This window comes from Phacochoerus africanus, chromosome 11 (genome assembly GCF_016906955.1).
Source record: "Phacochoerus africanus isolate WHEZ1 chromosome 11, ROS_Pafr_v1, whole genome shotgun sequence".
Lineage (NCBI taxonomy): Eukaryota > Metazoa > Chordata > Mammalia > Artiodactyla > Suidae > Phacochoerus > Phacochoerus africanus.
In genome coordinates, this window is record NC_062554.1 from 57,488,099 (window position 1) to 57,495,520 (window position 7,422).

General features: G+C 46.9%; 1 pseudogene; it reads right to left on the bottom strand.

Moving 5' to 3' along the window:
- Window positions 1-5,071: 5,071 nt before the first annotated feature.
- Window positions 5,072-5,596, bottom strand: LOC125110725 (CKLF-like MARVEL transmembrane domain-containing protein 7; annotated as a pseudogene).
- Between the last annotated feature and the right edge of the window lie 1,826 nt (window positions 5,597-7,422).

Here is a 7,422-nt window from a genome sequence, read left to right on the forward strand (position 1 = left end):
AGACATTGAAGCATTAAAAAAAAAAAAAAAAGCACACCAAGTTTTTTTTACCCAGCTTTCTCATTCTAAAGATGGCAATCTTATCTTCTTAATTGTTCAGGACAATTAGATTCAGCGTGGATTCCTCTCTCTCTCTCCATCTCCTACCTGACCCATCAGGAAATCCTGTTGGCTCTACCTTCAAAGTGGATCTGCAATCTAAGCCCTTCCACCAGCTCCACTGCTAATACCCTGGCTTGGTCAACACCATCTCTCACCTGCATCTTCTAGTGACGTCCCCCTACATCAGGAAGAATAGGCTATGTCGTGGCACAGAAATAAATACCACCACTATCCCAGCCACTTCACCAACAAAGCTACTTCTCACTCACTCTCACATTTATGGGCTGGTTCCTGGAGGGACTCTGTTCATCGCCATCTCTTGATCACCCAGACTGAAAACCAGCCATCATTGCCAATCGCGTGGTGCAGGCAGAACTGCCCAGGGTCCCTGGAAGGAGCCACCTGGAACCAAAGTGTGTGCATTTTGGTCACATCTCACTGGCCAAGGTAGTCACTTTGCCATGCCTAACTTTCAGGGATAGGAGAATCCAATCCAGCTGTGTCCCAGGAGAAGCGGACACATTCTGTGGACACACCCCTAGGATCTGTTCTCAGCCAGCAGACTGAGCCCTCTTCTTAAAACCGAAGCTGGAAGTGATATCACCCTTCTGCTCTCCACCTCCTTGAGTCAGAACCAGTGTTCCTGTGGGTCCAACAAAGTGCCACGTGACCTGATGCTCCATCACGTCCCTGGTCCATGTGTCCTACTTCCTGTTCCTTTGCTCACTCCATTCCTGAGCTGCTGGCCTCCCTCTCATTCCTCAAATAAGCCAGGTGTACCCCCATCTTCGGGTTTTTGCACTGGCTATTCCCTCTGCCCAGAAGACTCTTCCCCAGATAAATGTGTGCATGGCTTTCTCCTTTAAGTTTTCACCTGACCTCAAGTTTTTTTGTTCTCTAATGTCATCTTACTTAAAATTGCATCCATATATCCCTATGTTTGACTAGGGGATCCATAGCTTCTTAGCTGCATTATCTTGAGAAATTTGCTTAATCTCTCAAAAGTTTTGATATTCTCCCTTGTAAGATTAGATTGATGGTATGTGACTTGCTGGGTTAATATGAAAATGGAATGAGAAAATACACATGATGCTACACTCTTAGTTGTCATCAGTATGAGTCTGGTTCTTCTCGCCCACCCTCAAATGTAATAGCACAACAGCCATTTAATGGTCATTTGCAGAATCCCATGATTTGGGAGGCTAGAAAGCCTCCCAAATCTTGGAATTTCTAACTTTAGGGTTAGAGAAACCTTAACATTATCTAGGCTAGGGTTTCCAAATTAGCTCCAGATCCAGATCTTTGTTGTTGCAAACCAAAACACAGTAAAGCAACAATAGAACAAAAACAAAGCAACTCCCCCCCCCCCACACCGCCCCAACTACCAAATTCTATGGCCAAATAAGTAAGGAAAAATAGCTCTCCTATTTATGGTCAGCTTTTAGAGATTCAGAACTTACACTGACATATTAGAAGCTCTGAGAATCCTTGCAGTAAAGAAACCTGTTCATCTTTGACCCAACATTCCCCAAACTTAATTGGCCACAGAACCTGTGTGTTTCCTTTCACTGCAGTGCTTATTAACACCCTGTAGAACTAATGTTCTGTTGAACGCAACTTGGAAAGTGCTGAGCTGGTCTAAATCTCACAGCTACTTGAGAACTAAGCTGCAGACCAGAGAGGTTAAGTGCTCAGCCCACTGTGGCACAGAGGCAGGGTCAGATTGGACCCTGACATGGACACAAGCCAGGGTCAGGCTTCTCATTTCGCACTCACTTCATGATAAATAAAGTCATCAAACGTGAAAATGGAAAGACGTTCTCTCCCATTTCCTGACATTGTCAGCCTCACCCTCATGCCAGGCTCAGAGCTCAGGGTGTTCGCAGACCATTTTCATCCCCTCAATCCTGTCCTTGCAGCAAGAGACCAACTTCCTTTTACCCATAAGGTCCCCCATCCATTTTGGATTTCAGAGTGAAAAAAAAAAAAAAAACGACTTTGAGAGCAATGTCCAGACAGAACTGTTAGCTATTATTTACCTTTATACAAGTCTCTTACTAGACTGTATGTCTAAATGAGGGGGAAAATTGCTAGATAAATAAAGCAGCAATCACCCATGGCTCTACCATGCTGGAGCGCTCACAGACCAAAAGCTGCCATTTCCTAGACTTTCTTCCTGCCACCAAAGCCTACCTCCTACATACTCATGCCTTCTTTATACTTTTCTCCTCTCCTGTGCAATGGGATGTGATCAGTGGATGTTTTCTGAGGATGAAAGTTTTCAGGCAGGGTGGATGGCCTGGGTGGAGAGGTTGAACCTATACTGTCAGGAATGTAAGCTCCTGGCTGAGTAATACAATCCTTTCTTCCTTAGTGTGTCTTGGTCAATTAAAGAAGAGTGTCTAAGAGCGACCTCTGTATCCATACTGTTACTTATTTCTCTGAAGATCATGTGTTGCAATAATGTGCTTTATTCTCTTTTTTAATGAAATGATTTTTACTTTTTCCATTATAGTTGGTTTACAGTGTTCTGTCAATTTTCTACTATATAGCAAAGTGACACAGTCACATATACTCTTTTTCTCACATTCTCCTCCATCATGCTCCATCATAAATGACTAGATATGGTTCCCAGTGCTATACAGCAGGATCTCATTGCTTATCCATTCTGAAGGCAATACGTGCTTTATTCTCAGACCTGTGATATTAGGTGCAAAGTGATATCTCTGATTGATCATAGTCATGCGTAGCATACCATTTCTTCTCTGACTTTTCTGAGATCCTGGTTCTCACTGGCTTATCTATGCCTCAGTCACACTATGAAATGGACAGAGATGTTACCACCAATACCTCCTTCTCCTAGGTAAGTTGAGGCACACATCAGAGAAGTGTCTATCCAAGACCAGACAGTGACCAGATGTCTGCACATTTGAAGAGCCTGCACTTGAACTCATCCTTGGACTCTAAACCCTGGACTGTCTTCACACTCATGATTATATGCCTACCTTGCTCCCGAGTGGGCTTCTGCTTAGAGACTTGGATACCGCACCTGATGGAAGCCAAGATCGAGGGTAATGGAGCCATAAGTGCCCCAGACCCTTGCTGCCAGTGAGGTGCAGTGAGGTTCAGTCCTGGCCAAGCAGACAGACTTCCCAACCTGTCTCCTCCCCCGGGCTAACTTAACAAGAGAAAGATCTCATATAACGATGGGGCCAGTCTACTTTGCGTGTCATCCGTTTGTACACATTCATCAGTGAGGGGTGTGCACAAGCAGGAAAATGTTTAATTTCTCCCAAACAAGAACAGCTTTAACGTGTTAGCTTTCCTGATTACAAAAGCAACACATGTTTTCTCTAAACCTATTGAAACCTATGGAAGAGAATGTGAACCTCACCTATTTCCAACTCCCGGAAGGAAACTGACATGAACACCTTGGCTACGCTTTCCAGACAAAGTTTTCCCTACACTTGAGTCCACGCAGGAGGCAACATGAGTCTCTCCAGTTCTGGGGTTTTTTTTTTTTTTTGGTCTTTTCTAGGGCCATACCCGCGGCATATGAAAGTTCCCAGGCTAGGGGTCTAATCGGAGCTGTAGCTGCCAGCCTATGCCAGAGCCACAGCAACGCAGGATCCCAGCCGCATCTGCAAACTACACCACAGACCACGGCAACACTGGATCCTTAACCCACGGAGCGAGGCCAGGGATCAAACCCGCAAACTCATGGTTCCTAGTTGGATTCGTTAACCACTGAGCCACAATGGGAACTCCATCTCCAGTTCTGTTTTTGACACATCTGGCTTTAGTACCATCCATAAACACAGACAAATTTAATCAATTCTAGAAGGCGGCAATGGAAAAAAAAAAAGAAAATCCAATCGGGTGTGGCTGTAAAATATCAGTTCTCCAACTTTGTGAGATCATAGACATCTTTGAAACTTTGATGAAAGCCCTGGATCCCTCTCAGAGAAAAAAAAATCTACCTACATACAATGGATATTTTGCATGGAGCATTAAGGAATACATGAATCGTCTGAAAGCCACCTATAATTCCCCCGCAGCCTTCGAGTCAGAGAGAGTCCTGTCATAAATGGAGAAAGAAGTGTTCCTCAAACATACTGCAATCCATATTTATCTGTTTGTTTGTTTTCTTAGTTAATATTTCTCTCTCCCACTAGATTATGAGTTTCACAGCAGCAGAGACAGTTTATTTTATTCAAAGATGTGCACTCAGGCCCTGGTGGCTAATATGTCTCAGTTATTTGTGAAGTGAGTGAACAAAGGAATGAATGAATACGTGGTGCTCTTTCTGTCCCAGCAGCGACTTAGGCATCATGTCAACAGGAGGACTGTTGGGGAAGAAGAAATGAGGGAAGGAGAAGTGTGGGGTTTTTTTTGGCCAAGTCAGCATTTTATTGAACAACACACAAAAACATATTCACAATGGTAAGAACAGGAAAGGAGTGGTGAGGTCTCCAGTTTGGGGCCAGGCTGACCCCATGGAGCTTCCACAATCCTCCCGTTAAAAAAGAGGGTAACTTCAAGACCAGATTTCCAAGCTAGATAAATTAGGAGGTGGCTGTGTTTTTATAAGGGAATTAAGGCAGCGTCCCTAGCCCTAAAGGGAGAATTGCAGGTTTCCACAGGAGAATTCAGAAACCCCTCTGTCACCTTAAGTGGGGTCGTCAAGTCCCTGAGGCGTCCTAAAGCAGGAGGGAGAGATCAGATTTCCCTGGAGGCTGCTTTTCTTTTCCAGACAGGGAAGAAGTGAGGAGAGCTGGAGAGAGAGGCTGGACCAGCCTAGGAGCCAGAGGAAGAGCCCCTCCCCTGTCCACAGGCAGGGGATCTGGTGCGGGGACACAGGCCCTAGTCTCTCCTGGGGCCACTGCCCCTGCCCCTCCAGTGGGCTGGGTCACACATCCTGCAGAGCCTCCTGCAGAGCCAGGGGGAGGAGTGTGGTGCTGGAGGGTCATCAGATGGCTGCATCTGTTGACTGGATCACACATGAGATCTTGTAAGACAGGCACATGCTCGCCAGGCAGAGGAAGGTGGCCAGGAAACTAAAGATCGCTCCAGCCACCAGTCCGCCCTGGCGGTTAACTCTTGGAGGGCGCCACCATGGATGCGATTAGAAGGAGCAGGCACGGGATTAAATAGTGCAGGGGCTCCTATGGGCCAGCTGATACAGGTGAGCACGCAGTAGAGGCGCAAGAGGTGGACCAGGTAAAAGGCCAGGATCATGATCAAGCTGCAAATGGTGACCACTTCAAACTAGCTGCAGGCACTGTAAGTGATCCTCCAAGATCTCCTCACCCAGATGAAGGTGATCAGCAGTGTGACCATTTGCGCCACTTTCAGCAGCGCCCCGTGGGTGTGGGGTAGATGGGGTCCAGCAGCCCTTCCATGAGCCCGCACCCAGCTGCCCCTCCCCAACACCAGGTCTGGGGGAGCTGCCGCTGCTGCATGTGGTGCGGATGAACTCCGCTCCGTGCAACATCATGCAGCCCCTGCCCGCCCACCGCCTCCTCTGGCTGGGGCCAAAGGCCAGGAGAAGTTAGAATCTACTTTTTAAATACAGATATAAAAAAGATGGCAGGAGTTCCCATCGTGGCCCAAAGGGAAGCGAATCTGACTAGCATCCACGAGGACGAAGGTTCAATCCCTGGCCTCACTCAGTGGGTTGAGGATCCGATCTTGCTGTGAGCTTCGGTGTAGGTCGCAGACACTGCTTGGGTGGGGCTTTGCTGTGGCTGCGGCAATAGGCCGGTGACCACAGTTCATATTCGACCCCTAGCCTGGGAACCTCCATATGCTGCAGGAGCGGCCCTAAAAATAACTAACTAAATACTAAGAAGAATTTAAAAGGTAAAAGGTAAAAAAGATGGCAGGGTGGGAACATTGGGAAAGGGACCGTATTTCTTGTCTGGTTGGGGGAGGGTTGTAAACTGTTTTCACCCAGGTAGCAGGACAGGAGTGGCCTGAGTCTTGAGACCTCTGCCCAACAGTCTAATCGCAGGAGGACTTTTCATCTGCTTGGTGGAAGTTGCCTGACCTAATCCATGATGAGAAGGTAACACCCAGCATTGCTCACCATTTTTCCAAGCCCTCATCCCCATGGACCTTGTTCCCATTTCCCACTTTTCCCTGAATTCAAGACCAGTGGGCTCAAGACCCAGCTTCTGTCTCCCTCACACTCAGTGTCTGGAAGCTCAAATCAGATTGTTCACAAACACTAAATCCCTTCTTGGCTACATTTCCATAGAAAACAACGCTCTTTACTGCAAGTCATTGGTCCTGCCAGTTACCAGGTTTGCCTCTGAAAAGCTCCTTGGGCTGCATTCCGCTGGACTCCTCTGGGAGGTCAGGCTTGGATGTGTGACATGGCTGGGCTTGGGGGAGGGGGAGGGAAGCCTGCTCTCTCCAGGTGTGAAGCGATCCCCAGAGCAGAGTGTCATTTTCTGGCCTTTGCTGCATGTTATTACCTTGTTCAGTGTACTCAGCACTAATCGCGCAATAAACACAAATGTGCTTGGTGAGCTGAGCAGTGCAAGGCAGTAAACTGGATGGGGAGATTAGGTTGCAGCCCTGTGCTGTCGGGGCGAGAGGCATGGGTGGGGACGAGCCAGGGCACCTGGAGTGGTGCTGAGTCGGCCTGCAGGGAAGCAAGCAGCTCTTCCAGGCAGGGCCCCAGGAATGGCTCAGCCCCTGCTGCTCCCTCTCTTGACGTCACGGGCCCATGGGAATTTCTAGCTTCTAACTCACTTAGAGTGAGAATGCCTGGCACCTGTAGGTAATCAATAAACATGTGCCAGTTTAAATAGAGAGGATGATTTGATTAAATTATCCAAATATTTAATGACTCTCTTCTGGAGATTGTGCTCGCGCTAAAGATAACATCCCTGCCATTGTCTGTTCTAATACAGAAGAAAGCATTCACAGTGAAATGTAATATCCTAAGAGCTGGAAGAGACTTAAGTTAATGTTCTATGAAAATGTAAAGAAAAAAGTGACTCTCAGCCTCTAAGATCAAGAGAACCTCTAAAATGTGATAGGCAGTCTGTATTTACTTGAGCCATGACTATTGACATGCCAGGGGTTGTGTAAAGCACCAAGAATAAAACCATTCAAGATCATTTGAAATGATACAAGATCATTTCAGTCCTAAAGGAGCATACATGTTATGGGGGGAAACAGACAAATGAAAGGGCATTTGTGTGTGCATTTGTGGTTGGTTGCACTACTGTTTATAATGAAGTGTTTGTGGGACCAAACTGTGGGAGTATTATTATGTCTGCCTGTTCCTGCCTTACCTCCCAGATGCTA